Source organism: Falco biarmicus, chromosome 9, assembly GCF_023638135.1.
Source record: "Falco biarmicus isolate bFalBia1 chromosome 9, bFalBia1.pri, whole genome shotgun sequence".
NCBI classification, from domain to species: domain Eukaryota; kingdom Metazoa; phylum Chordata; class Aves; order Falconiformes; family Falconidae; genus Falco; species Falco biarmicus.
Window position 1 is genome coordinate 41671103 of NC_079296.1, and position 14889 is coordinate 41685991.

A 14889-nucleotide genomic window follows, 5' to 3' on the forward strand; every position below is an offset into this window, starting at 1 on the left:
AAGTCTACCTGTGGCCCTGAGCCACAGCGTATCTTGGCATGGAAGGCAAGGTCAAATAATTCTGAGTTGCATGCAATTGGCCATCCCTGAACTAAGGAATCATCTATGATCCATCCCAGAGGGTTCAAAATAATCTAGCTATTTCCATCTATCTGTACAGCTGCAATTAAGTTAAGAAGCTGCAGAGTGTAAAATAAGCAGTAGGGAAGCAGCCTACACACTATGTGGCATGGCGCTATAGGTGAAGAGGTGCAGGAGAAGGGTCTGTTTTCCTAAAAACTAATCACTGAGTAATTTGTACTTAACATGGGAACCAAGTATTGATGCTTTGATTGTCAGTACATGCTCTGGAGACAAGAAGCTCAGGTCTGCCACATGCTTCGTTGTGCTGTGCTACTCATTTGCTGGAGGAACTGCAAGGTCAGATTTTGAGATGCTTATTCAGAAAGGTTACGTAAAAAGCATGTCATTAGTAAAAACATAGGTTTCGGTTTTGTTTTATCACAAAAAAGGTTTATTGTCAAATTAAAAGTGCCTGAAATCAATAAAAGTAAGGCCTTAGGGTCATGAATTTAGCTATTTTCCTGATTTAGTCCAAACCCAGCAAAAATTGTTAAAGTCGAACAGACGAAGAACAATTCCTTTGCAACCACCTGAAGCACGGGCTGTGCCTGGCAGAGGAACTGCCTGTGGATTTGCCTTAGCGGCTCTGCCAAGGGTGCTGTCCCTGGTGCTACACTACTCCCCGGTTCTGTTTTAAACCATAGAACATAATATAATGTTGTGCTGTTAAGAAGCAGCAGACAGACAATGAAAAAAATAAATAATTACTGCCATTACTTGTTAGAACAATCACATTTTTGTAGCAGATACTTTTTGCGTTTCTGTTTCATTCTTGATTTTCAGAGTATTTATGTATATGGAAGAGGATCTCTGTTTCCAGAGAGATCATCTGTTCCTGCTGCTTATACCTTATTTGATGTCATGATCTTGGTTGCTGTGGAAATGATTAAGCTGTCATCAACAAGATTCAGATGGGGAATAAGCTCTGGGAGAAGATGATACAACATTCCTTCTTTTATGCAAATATGTGCAGTTAAGAATGGCAAACAAACAAACAAGCAAAACATAGAGGCAAACACCCTTCCCTCTCCCAAATCATTAATCAGACTTGAGCAGACTGTTTTAAATAACATGTTTTTTCCAGAGGATGTCGGATGGTGTCTAGAAAATGTCGCCCACTGTTGCGGAAGTGGCAGAAGGGAGCTAGGGGTCAGTGAACATATCCATGCCCCTTTGGTTTGAAAGGGTACAAATTCCAACATAGATGTCAAACTTCCTTTTGTCCTGTGCTTTGAGCAAGTCGTGGCAGGTGCAGTATGTTGCAAAAGTGAGAGTAGCACATTTTTTGTGAGTGCAAAAGGATATGCAACATGCAGAGTACCAGAGAGCTATGTCCTCTGCCCTTAAGTAGCTGCCCAGGGTTGTGTTAAGCACAGCAAGTCACAGTGGGAGAGGTAATTCTCCCAAACATTAGATGAAGTTATGTTGACTCAGGAAAATGAAATGCCTCTCAGAAGTACCTTTGGATTTAATTAATATGTGTTTAGAGTAGATGGCAATTCTCCAAAGAGGACTTGTGTTAACCACCAGATGATTACATCCGGAACTGCATGGGGGATCTTTCAGTATTTGGTGAATATACATGGGCGGCGGGTCATCTAGGTTGTGTATTTGTAGTTGTAATTAGAAAGACAAAGTGTATGGGAAGAGAAAGTCAACAGTGATCTTGATAATTAGCTTAATACTGCTATGCACGTCTGCTGTGTTTTTGAAGTCTGCAATGATGCTGTCTCAGTGGTAAGTGTAAATCACTTGTAGTACATCAAACCCAGTTACTATTACTTTCTGGAGTCTTGGCAGCACTAATGTCTCTAACATAGTCTATGTTTAGGAAATGGGGGAAAAGCTCAAGTGGAAACAAACTAGGGTTGTTTTCTTATTAGATAAGTCTAAAAATTTGGATTTTTTTTCAGAATTTCCTGGTACTGTTGCTATGAAGCTCTGAGTAGTCTGCTCTTCACCTGCAGCTAAAATTATACACACAACATAATGAGCAGTTGATACATGACTAAGCTGCTCTGCTCTCTTATTCAGACAATGATAGGATGTTATAAGACATCAGGAAAGATTAAAGATGATAAAGGGAAATCTTTCAAGAACTTTTCCCATTACTACTGATGCTATAAGGAGCATGTTGAAAGAGTTTCCACTCAAGAAATGCATGCTGATTTTTTGTTCTTTCCAATGACATCTTCTCAGAGAGGGCACAGCCTGGGCCATGTTTTGAATCAGTGACTTCATGATCTTTGGGTGATGCTGTAAACTGGCAAAGAACATTGGTTTTGTATGTAATTTTTATTACCTGGTTTCTAATGTCATTTAGGGTCTTATGGGGATGTTTGGGTCCCAGGCTTTAAATACTCACCTACATCTTACTTGGTTCCGCCACTGAACAGTTTTTTGAGATATCTCCCCAGAAACTTTTTTAAATGCCAGAACGTTGTATTGCAGGGTACAAATAAATACATGTACAAAGAAGAGCAGAAGAAACTAAACATTACACTAGATTATTCCCTGCATTTCTAAACAATATCACACAACATTGTAATATCTAAATTACTGCCTCTCTCCAGAGTTAAAGGGGACAGATTATATAGGTGTGTTGTAGAATTTTGTAACTTGTCCACCACCCCTCCTTACACACATTCACACACAAACATGTACAAGAGCAGTGAAAGATAGATGAATGCAAATATACAGGCTCAGGAGGGATCTCAGTCCCCTAACATAGTACAAAGCCTTTGTTTCTGGTGTCAGCTCCTGAGTATTTTTCTCAGCAAAGCTCTTTTGTACAGCCATGTAGAGGTGAAATCTTGCTCATTTGTACAAATATGTAGTTCATATGCACACAACACATTCAGACATGGTATTAGCCAGTTATCAGGCATGTCTGACTGCAGACATAAGAAATATGCTGTCATTCAATAGCAAGATAAAGCAAACTTTCCTCTTCTTTGCTTTTGTCAGAGTCTGAAAATAGATTTAATCTTAGATTTAGTCAAAAGTGCAAGGCACTATCTGCCTTCGTGTTTTACGCTATACAATCTCTTCTCTTTGAAGTTTTATAGCTACGTAATTCCACTGATTTTAGAGAAATTCTTCCTTATTTACAGCAAGTCTAAGAGAGGCAGCAATGTCATTCACAGTGATACCTGAAAAAGCCAAAAAAGCATGAGGTGGGCTTCTCCTGAGGAACTAGTAAAGTTTTTTTCCATTAGAAATATCACAGGGATTTCTTACACCACCTCGTTGTTCTCATTGCCTTTTAAATGGCACACTGCAGTTCTTGGTTTAGTAATGAGGCATACAGTGCTTCCTCTGACATCCTGGAGAGCAAAGAGTTATCACTGGCATGCCAATTACGGTTAACAAGGAGAAGCTTGGTCTGTTAGCAAGGCTACAAAGTACCTTATATTTTAATGACAGTGGCCGTCAAACACTGCACAGATATGCTTCCGAATTAATATATTAGTAGTTAGCACAAGAGGTCCTTGTTCATGACTAGGAGACGCGGCTACAGAAACAATGCAAATATTGATAGCAATTAATCATGAGAATCTCAGTGCAGTTTCCCCTTTCCCTTGTATCCCTTTTTTGTGGAGGATGGTGGGTTTTTTCCCACCACAATATCATTTCTTAAAAAGATCAGTGGCTTCCATCATAAGCTTTTTCACTTGGAAATTTTACCTTCATCCTTTTGTCCAGTATTTTAGACCTCAGGGGTATCAAGACTGTCTTATGTAATACATGCTTCATGTGCTTTGGTAGATGAGTTCAGAAGCATAAGTTCACAAATTAGCAGGGAGAAAGATCGCAACTATGCTGTCATCTAAGAGACTGAAGGACATGTAGGTAAATTGTGGAGTAACTTAAGCAAAGTGGGGTGCTTTGGGGGGCTGTAGACCCCTCATGTTCTCCTCCTACATTAATCCTGGACAATGTAGAGGTAAGTTTGCTACAAGTAAGAGAAAATCTCTGCTGCCACCTCCTTACATGAAAAGTCTCTATGGCCATTTCTCATTTAATCTTCTGTCAACATCCTGAAAAAATGCAAAGAGAAGTACTGTTTTTCACTTGTGAGAGAGCTGGGCCTCAACAAATGCTCATCTTATCTCAGAGGCTACATGTTCCCAAGGAGAAAAGAATCAGCAGTGTCAAATCCTTTGCACCTATTACTAAGTCTCCAGACCTGCGTATGAGTTTTTTCTCGTCAGCTAACAGATTTTCAGTGCTTCAGTATCCCTGTTCAGAGCAATGAGCATGCTTCGGATAGCAGGATTACCCACAGCCAATAACTCTAGTACCTTTGCTGCCTGCTTTTTACATCATGGGAGAGGCTTGATGGATTGCCTTTAATTCATACAGTAAACATATCTCATAAAAATCAGTCTTCTGAATTGATTGTTTTCCTAGTAGATTGCTTTCCTTGCATCTCAACGTACTCACCTCCTAGTAGAGTTTAGGCCTCCTTGGAGGACTTTCTCTTACTTGGCGTCTTCTTAGCATGATTAGAAACACAGATCTTACAGGGACAATCTACTCTGTACTGAAGCTGCTTTTTCAGATGTTATTCATGCCCTGAAATGGGAGGATTGATCAGATTTCTGTTCTGAGAATCATATTGAAGAGATAAAAAGCTTAACCCTTTTTACTTTCTGCAGTCTTGTATTTCTGTGCATTCTTTTCCATGTGGGTTCCCGTTACCTTGCACCAGAGGCAGAGCCTAGCAGCAAGTGCAAATAAGAGAAGTCATGTCACAACTCTGATAGAGCCCCGTAGGCAAGCAGCTGGCAGAGCTCTACTGGTTTTTTTCTCTCTCTTCCCCTCCCTTGCAGGAAAAATACTCATTGGAATCCATGTCTGACAGAGAGCTGATGTTACCCCTGGACTACCAAGATATAGGGCAAGGGAGATGAATTGCTAAAATACAGCCTGAAGGCAGATAGGTGCTTTGACAAGGTGTAAAATTGTTCAACATCTTGGTTGGGGCTGAGAGACCTTTAGCAACACAGTACTGGGGACTGACAGCACTCAGCAAATGTTGCTGTGTGTCACCCTGTTTGTACCACTCTTCCCAGGTAAGGAAAGAAATTTCTCAAGTGAAGGACTGGGAACCTTAGTGGCATACAAGGCAAGCAGAGACATCAAGCACAGTCTTTTCTGCTGCACTCAGAGATCAGTGATCGTCCTCCAGAATCTCTGGACAGCTCCTACTACTCCAGGCTTTGAAAGTGTTCTTGTTTGTTTGTTTGTTTTTCTCATTTGAAGATAATCCTAATAGATGTATATTTGTTTGTCTACTTTTTAAGCAACAGCAGAGATGGGTCAGTTACATTAATCCCCCTCAAAGTGTGGAGCTTATAAGATAGGTAAAGAATTATCTAATGATTTTTTTTCATTACAGCAAAGTAAGTTCCCTCCCTTCAATTTCTTGGTTCAAGCAATATTTTTTTCTTTTCTGTGTGACTACAGATGTCATCTTCGTAGGGTTACCTTACTGTTCTGTAAATATAAGTATGTCTTGCAAGGGAAAGTTTATCCTGAGATTTATTATTTCAAAGATTGAATCCTCAAACCATAGGTTCCATGTGTTCAGTGTAGCATCCTTGCCCCATCAGTGTTATGAATGTTTCATTCTAGACAGAAGCTCAAACAGAAAATAAATTATTCAGACTGAAAGTCAAAGAAGAGTATGTTTCAAGAGTTGCCAAAATTTGATTATTTGTTGATGCCTTTCCAGAGGCAGCATTCTGGGGGACAGAATTTTCATGCAAATGCTCTCTCCTTCAGAGTGCCAAATGCTTTAATAGCCCACCTTCTTCTGGGTGAAAATCTGTTCTTCTGATTTCTGTAGGTAGTAAGGAAAACTAAATGCATAGACTGATACAAAAGAGGAAAAGGAGAAAAATCACAGAGGATCGATCTCAGCACAAGGAAAAATTATGAATTTTAAAATTAAGATCCAGATGTGTGTTTGCTGATTGAATGAATATCTCAAAAGAGCCAGGAATTTGTTGGTTATGTGCAGAACCAGAAATCCCTTTGAAGTTAAAAAGGAAAAAGAAAACAAAGACAAAAAAAAGATATTAAAACATAACTTTCCTTTACAATATTTTTCCTGTTTTGTATCCTTCATTTTAGACTGAGTTTCCACAACTGAAAATGCTGAGATGAAAATCAAGAGATTGTTTAGCAAACACGCTGCACCAGGTTCACCTAAGGTCAGTTGATTTGGTGTTCTTATGATGTGTTTTGTTGTCAAGATCTGAATTTTTTTGGTTGTTAGTAATCTAAAAATATCTGCTGCATGAGCAGTGTGAAAAGGGGGGTTGTATAGGTATGCAGGCTGGTGAGTATACACAGTTTTATTCTGCTAAGGGGATATTCACGTGGCTGCAATGAAACAGCTCGTAACCAGCTCCCAGCCGATTCTACACGCCTGTTCCACAGGTGCCTGCAGGATACAGTGGGATTCTGCCATCCAACAGAACAATTGTGTTGGCTTCTCTCTTTTCACATCGTTGATGCTGCTGCTTTCAAAGTTTCATCAGGCACCAGGGAGATCCCTGATGAGCAGAGGAACTCAGAGAAACTCCAGAGGTTCTTAATGAAATCATGCAGATCTGTATGCTCTGCCCAACTTCACTCTGGATTTGGCTTCTCTGTCTGAATCCCCTATGCACACTCATAGTTTCCTCTTGTGCATTCACTTTCAAATGACTGTCCTGATGCAGGTAAAAGAACCGTATGTAACCTGTCAAGTAATGTAACAGAGCAGAACATCGGCATGTCTGTGGCATGTTTAGCTTTAACAGACTGCACTGAGCCTTTGTTAATGTACAGATAAAGTTGTCAGTCAGGTTCTGTGCCTTTTTCTTAACTATGTGAAGTCAACACTGAAATTAGGTGGTACTACAAAACCTCAAAAGCCAGGCTGAGATTTTTGCAAGTAGACTGATTTAACTGGTACTGGATTTTAGTTGGCTGCAGGGACCTAAGTTCCTCAAATCTCAGTCCTAAAGGCTTACCTTTCCTTTTCTTTGTGTTTTACTCCAGGCAGAATGGATACAGGCTTCTTACAAAGAAATAGTTGGGTTTAATTTTAAGCAAATCAAAACCTAAGGTATGAAGAAGCCTATTTTGGAAGGGTTTGAAAAAATATACAGAAATGCTATTAGGATAATTTCCTTATGTACTGGAGAGAAGCTGTAATGTTTTGTGCTGTTTTAGTGACTTTTCCTTGAACATTGCCTGCTTGTATCTTTTATTTTAAATACTTTCTAGGATTCAGATTGGTTAATGTACTATTAAAATAGTGTATTTGCCCAGAAAACAGTAAATGTACTTTTTATTTCTTTGGAGTCATTTGGGCATATACTTGATTTAAATGGATTGTTTACAGAGTTACTGATTTTCATTGGTGTGGGGAAAACTTTTATCAACCGTTGTACCTTATTCCCAGCACAATGATTTGGAATGTCAGAGCAGTTTTCCAGTTGTTTTTCTTTCACTGTTGTTGAGATCCATTCCTTGTCTTAGGCACTTGCTTGATAAAAAATGTAGATGGTAAATATCACCTTTACAGTGAACCTAAATACATGGTATGCTGAAATCTGCTTCAGATATTTTAGTTTGTGAATGACTGCAAAAAGTGCTAAAAAGTGCTCTCCCCTGAGTCATATACACTGGTATCCTTCCAGAAGGCAACCTGAGGGCTTGCCATTACAATACAGTTCTTTTCAGTCTTAGTCAAGACCTCAGTTATGATTTATTCCAGTTAGATGGGTACATTAAGGATGCATCAATGGAAGGACGCAGACAAACCATAGTGAATTCAGGATTACACATGCCCAGTCAACTGAATCTGAGGTTTTGCTGGTTGTAAATGAGAGCAGCTGTCCCAACACTGCACGTGGTGATGAAGAGATTTTTCTCTAGAGGCAGACTTCTACATATTTTCAATTCTGCCTGATGGATGAGCAGTGGTAAGTCACACATATTTCTCTAGGACCAAATTAATGCAGGCAAAATCTGGGACAATAATCCTGCCCTCCTCCAGAAGGAAATTAGAGTGAGAACCTCCCCCCCCAAAAAAAACCCCAACCAATAGAACCAAAGCCCTATAACAAACAGATATTGGTTATTATTCATTGATTTACCATTCCTTCTTCCTAATTTTTGATTGGACACTTTATCATACATGCATCTATTAATTTAAAGTTATCTATTTTCTACTAATTTCTTTGCAAAAATCTTTGCAAAAATAAGCATCATATTATTATAGACACTGATTTGTGGCATAATATCTTATAATGAATAGTTTTGTCCTTTTGACCTAATTTATCTTATGACTCAAGGCTATGGGTAGCTGCAGCTGAGAAAGTGAAAAGGAAACTAGATTCCGCTGATTGTTTTAATGTGATGCTAATATGTAGAGCTAGTGATTAAAGGTAAAGCTTTAATTTTCTTCAAGGATACAGAAATCAGGTAAGAAGACTGAAAAGGTGCATTTCACCTTTAAATGTGCTTTTTTTGTTCCGATGAGTCACTTGATATATGTCAAAATAATGTAACTGCATTGGAATTTAAAATCTGGGAGCCACTGGGTGGTTTGGTACAGGAATAATTGTTTCCTTTTCAAGTTTCTGTGGATAGTTATTATGAGTGACAGCAATAACTTTTAGCTGTACTACCAATTGCCAGAAGAGCTATATCATGACCATTATTTGGGATGTCATTGGGTTGGTGAGGCTCCATTCAAAATAATACAGCGTAACTACTATTTACCCCAGTGGGTATCCAGGACAGCAAAATGCTGAATGAAATGCTGCAGAGAAAAGGGTTTTTCTGAGCATACCTGTTTAGCAGAAAGATTGCTTAAAACAAGAATGCAACAAACAACAGGCTCCTGGATCAAGCCCAGTGCTGAACAGAATAAAATCTCAACTGAAGCCAGAGGTGTAGCTATCAACCATATGCTGATCATTGCCCTTCGAAACCAGATCCACCAAAAAAAGTCCTTAGATGGAGCTGCTCATGTGTGGGACTGAGAACTGGTAGCACCTGTGTGTTGCAGGGCCCTGAAATCAATATGATACCTACCAGTTTCTCACTGCTGAGCTCCAAGAAAGGCTCTGCATTCTACCAAGCATGCCTAGAAAAGCATTGCCTAAAGAAGTGCCCCTAAAACAATTTATCAAGAAACCTAAAAGTCAGGACCTGTCAAATGGGGAAAAAGAAATCTGGGAAAACATGCTTAAGGCCTTTAACAGGCTTAACAGCCACAAAGTACATACAGGTAAAATAGAAACTTGATTTAACAATGCTTTAAGAAATTAATTGGAATACAGGATTAAAAGTGGCAATAAACACATTGTTTCCCAGACTGACTGAGTAAACAGATGAAGTGATCTGTAAAACAGAGAGTAGGGAGGGGGAAACTTGCTGCACTTCAGGATTCTTCCTAATCAATGCAGATCCATTACAGTTGGCTCCAAACAAGACTGAGTTTACACAAATGATTTTCTTACTCTGTTCCTGAGATCTGCAATTAGGGCCTAGGGCAATATATTGCGTTTATTAGTATATTTTTAAGAAAGATGTCTTCTGCCACATGCATGACAAACTACAAGCCACAAATATTAAAGTAGCTCTGAGGAGAGTGTAGCATTAGTGCAACAGGTGTAATCAATCTTCTCCCATTTTATTTAAGTTGTTTATGAACCTGCCAATACAATTTGGCCTGGCTTTTTCAGGTGAAATGTGGGGGTGGAGGGGAAACAGCTGATATTTAAGTAAAGTAATTATTAGATGGTGATTAGGGGAGGAGATAAAAGTCCACTAGAATGCCTTTCTGAGAACCAGAGAATTCCTGCTGGGAGGTGGCCATGAAGGGGTGAGTAGTGTTTTAAGAGGATTTTTGGAGGCTTTGGTGTCTTTTTTTTTTTTTTTAAACAATACCTAAGCAAAAGATTATGGATATTTATTAAATATAGTTAGGAGAGGGGCAAGTGTCTGAGACCTATCTTTCGTTCCTCTGGGGAGAATGCTGTCTGCTTAAACAATAAGAGGGGCTAATGTTAAGTGCTGCTGGGTTGGCTTGTTGGAGTCTGTAAGAAGAGAACCTGTATGCTTTCATAAAGGTCTGGGAGCCTCTGTTTTGCTTTCTTATGTGAAGGTGCAGGTTAGCTTTCTGTCTGCAGTTTCTCTGTGCTAGGAAGTTGTGGTCCCTCTCCCCTTTTACATGGTAGCTATTTTTTTCTCACTGGAGTTATCCCTAGCAGTAGTGAAACTATGGAGCAGAGACTTACGCCAGGCCTCTTGGCCACAAACCACTGCTGTTTCCAGGGCTACTGGGATGAGGGAAAACAGATATGGCAGTAGTTGTGGCCCTGTGAGCCAACTCTTTTTTTTTTTTTTTTTTTTTTTTTAATCTTAGTACACTTTAAGTTTTTGCATAAGTTCAAACACATGTAGGCAGAGTCCTGTGGGGAGCAGGGACAGCTTCAGTAGGTGGAGAATATGGCCTGTTTCAAGCTCTGCATCACAGCCTTCCTGTGCAGACTGGGACTGGTGTTCCTCAAGTGCCTGTCCTAATAGCTGCTTCTGATGTAGACAAGGACAGCTGTAGACTTGGATGCTACCACACTACCCACTTATTTCTTATTAGCGCAGCTTTTATATGTGGAATTTGTGAGGTATATTATGGGAGATAATAGAAGAGGTTAAGAAGCAAGAGACAAGGAAATTGGCACTTCCTCTAATAGAAATACAATTCTTCAGATTAAACTGGAGAACTACAGGTTGTCACTAATTTATTATCCTCAGAGAGGAAAACAAGCTCCAAAATTGTGTATAGTGCAGTACTTGGCTTGCTAAGCGTTTTCCATAATGACTTATTTGTAATAGTCTCCCAGTGTAAGAAGGGGAGGGGAGGATGTTATCCCTAAATAAAGATGGTCTATCGTCTCCTGCATTGGCAATTGAATCATAACTCAACATTTGCAGATGAAGTACTTGAAGTACTCTGGCAGATTTGTGATAAAAGGGGAAAATGGAATGCTTTCGTGAAAATAACCTTGAAGGTAAATGAAAACCTACACCTGTCCAGGCACAGGTCTATTAAATGTTCCCTTGGTACACATCACAATGGAAACATTCGAGCAGGCAGTGTAGCAAAAACTGAAAGAAATATCAAGTCTTAGATATCTTTGTATCACCTCACTACTTGTAGGACTAGTTTTGTGTCGTGAAGCTTGATTTTCTTATTTGCTCTCTTAGCAGTGAAGCAGTTTTCTTGTGCTGTGGTTAGGTGGAGAAAAATACAATGAACAACTTCAGAAACATGGGGCTTTTTGTATGGGAGTGCATGAAAATTTAACAGAAGCAGGGACTTTTAGCAGCGGGAAAGGGAGAAACAAGAACCTAATAAAGTGGAACTCACTTGGGGGTGAAGTTTTGGATGTGGACCCTTTCTGTGACTGTTAGAGTGGTGCTTTTTATATTGGTGTAATGCTTAACAGCCCTTAGGCAACTACTGAGTGAAACAGTCAAACCCAGGCAGGTAATAGCTGAATCTAATGGTGTTAGGTTAGAAAACTTGGAGCCTGAAGGTGGGGATGGAAAAGTCATTACAAGTCTCTGGCTCAGCCCCAGGAAGGTGCTCTGTCCCTAATGCAGAAGGCAGGGTACTTGCACAGTAAATCTCCCGTCATGAGAACTGAGCTTTGGAGAAGGTCTGGAGGGGTGCCTGGTCTGAAACAAGAGACTGCACTGTGTTTAAGGGCAGCAGAGCCTTGCAAACCAGACAGTCTGCCCATGTCTCAAGGTCTGAGAGCCTGTGCTGGCAGCCTGAGGGCTCCTAGAACTATGACTCTCCAAAATATTTAAGGTTGCTACCAACCCAACAGAAGCTGAAGTCAGATCTACCTTTCCAGAATGATGCTTGGTAATGCAATTGAAGCAATACGAGGAAACGTTTTCAGTGCTGGTAGTTAAGCAAGGGCACTGTTACAATGTAGTTTAGTCTGGTTCAGCTTTGTAACTATATTGTTTGTTTCAGTCTAATCACTATGGAGAGCTTGCTAACCCACCGTGCTTATGTAAGAGTAGTTTTAAACTCAGGATCACTGAGAAGGCGGCTGAATAGGTAACCAATGAAACAAACTTGGGCTATCCCTATAAGGGAACTAAATTAAGGTTCAGTGATAGGTCACTTGTAACTATAGGGATGACTATTGTTTGAGGCACCTTAGAAGACTCAGAGACACCTGTAAGGAGCATGCATGATGCTTACTTAACAAAGTACTGCCTGTTGAATGAATATGTATGATTTTTCCATGAAATGTAATGCATAATCATAAGTGTGGACTATATAGTTTTGTTTGAATGAAACGTAGGGCATGCATATTAGGTGGAGCAATCTCCTGTGCATCCAGTGCTGCAATAAAGAATGCCTGCTTCTTAATGCTACATCTGTGTTAAGGAGTTCTCTTATTCCGATTTTCGGTGTCAACACAAATAGCTACCAAGTTTAAAAGTAAAAAATGACTGTCACACACAGGTATCACTTTAAGGTTGGACAATAATGAAGTGAATGACTTCTTTGTGAGTAGTGGTAACAATATGATGTTACTCATGTTTCCTGGCTGAGTCAAGAGACATTTCCTTACATTTTTACTAGAAATATCGGGGCATCTTCTGTGCAGCTAAAATGAATAGAGGGAATTACTAAACAAAAACTGACTTTTTATATATATATATCAGGGTATTCGAGATGCTGTCAAGTCAGTGTCTCTTCTCCCACACACAAAGAAGGGTTCTTACTGCACAGAATTACTAATACATATGAAAATTTCTTTGAAACCTTTGCAGAAGCAAAACAAAATCTCGGGAAATTAAAAAGGAAAAGAGTCTTCATCACTGGCTCCTCAATTCCGTGCGAACAGCAGTACTAAGCAGTACCAGAGATAGACTCAAGGGGGCCTTAGGCAAAGCTTATCACTACTGCCTGCATACTGGTTTCTGCAGCTGCTTAAATTAATGTTTCTACCCATAATTATCTACAAAATGTTTATCTTGCTTGCCTGTAAAACCAAGCTAATACCAATGTTAAATTTTAGCAGCTTTCTGCGTTTTCTAGTATCACAGCTTCTGACCTGTAATGTGTATGAAATACTTTAGAAATGTAACTTGCATTGCAAGTTACAAGTCCTTTGTCCTCCTGTACCTAAAATGTCAATGGGTCTGCCGCTGCTGTCAGTGAAGGCATTTAATTAATGTAAGATGTGTATGCTGGTGACGAAAGCCCTCTGATTTTTTAATTTCCCACAGATTTAAGTTACTTGAAAGCCTGCAATGGGAAGTAGCATCTCTCAAGACAAAGATGAGGTGTTACGAACCTGCAAAGAAAGAATTGGAAAGTACAGAAATGGGACTTGCATATGGTCATGCTGTGTGATCCAACGATTTTTTGTGGGGATGTTCAGAAGGCTTCTTTAACAAGTATTACAAGAAAGGATTTAACCTTCAACATATGGTAAAGTGATAAAGTTTTGTTTTCAATTATTGAGAAGTGTCTGTGATATTAAAGCTGTATGATACCTTTTTATTCCTCTAACTAGTGGAGGATGCTGATGCTTCACAAAAAAAGAAGGAAGGCCATTTTCATTCATTGAAACATTTCTTTTACTGTAGAGGGAATGAAAGCAATTTTAAGTTATTTCATCTGTATTTGAAGGTTCACTTTTTACCTTCTCTCTGATATTTGAAATAGAATGACTCAGCTAGAACGGTCTTGTTTAAAAGGTTAAATATGGCTGCTTGGTTAACAATTTTGTAATTGTTCATTCTGCTGGTGAATGAAATGGATTGGGTACTGTTGGTCAAATAAGACCTTGCTAGAAAAAGATTTTGCCATATTTTATCAAGGACCTTGAATCTGTCAGTTCAGGAAAAGATATATAATTGCATGTTTATGAAATAATAAAACAAAGCAATGTGTTTATAGTTTATGGTTCAAATGGGAACTATTAACTCACAATACTAAGTATTTTAATAGTAAAAACTGTAGCCTGGGCTTTTTGTTCAAAGGTGATATATTTGCAGCTGGCCAGTAACTGAACAATAGGAGGCTTCAAGAACTTTACCTAGAATCCATGATGCAGAGAAGGTTAGGTGATGGTGGGATTCTTGACAAAACGGGATGTGGCTTCAATCCTAGCATATACACTTCTCCTTTGTTATAAAGCATCTCCAAAAAATCATGTAAACACTTTGTTGATCAGGCCTGTATTTTCCTTCAAATTCTGTATTACTGCAGAGATGATGTTTGGTATTTGTTTGGTAAAGGTCAGGAAAACAGAGTTTCCAAGATAATTTTATCCTGGGTCCTGTATTATAAATGGAGGCAACTCGAAGTCAGGTGGTTCTTTGTAGGTTAACCTGACTCATTCAGAGCTTTTGAAGCAGCTATAAGGGCTCAAGATGGCTTGTTCATAGCTTAAGTTGTTCTGTGCCCATATATTTTTATAAATGGGCATGGCCTTAATACTGGAAGATGTGGTCCAAGTAACAAGGAATGAGTATTAGCAGTAAAAGTTAATTTTGTCAGCATTCAATTCTTACATCTCATTGATAATATTTCACTGGTAATAAATTCCCTAATAAGAACAATGGTGAGATTTAGTACGTCCCAGCAGCCAACACTCTGTGGCTGTCATTAAAGTGGCCTTGTTAGTAATAATACTAGAAGATGTTTAGAAGAAA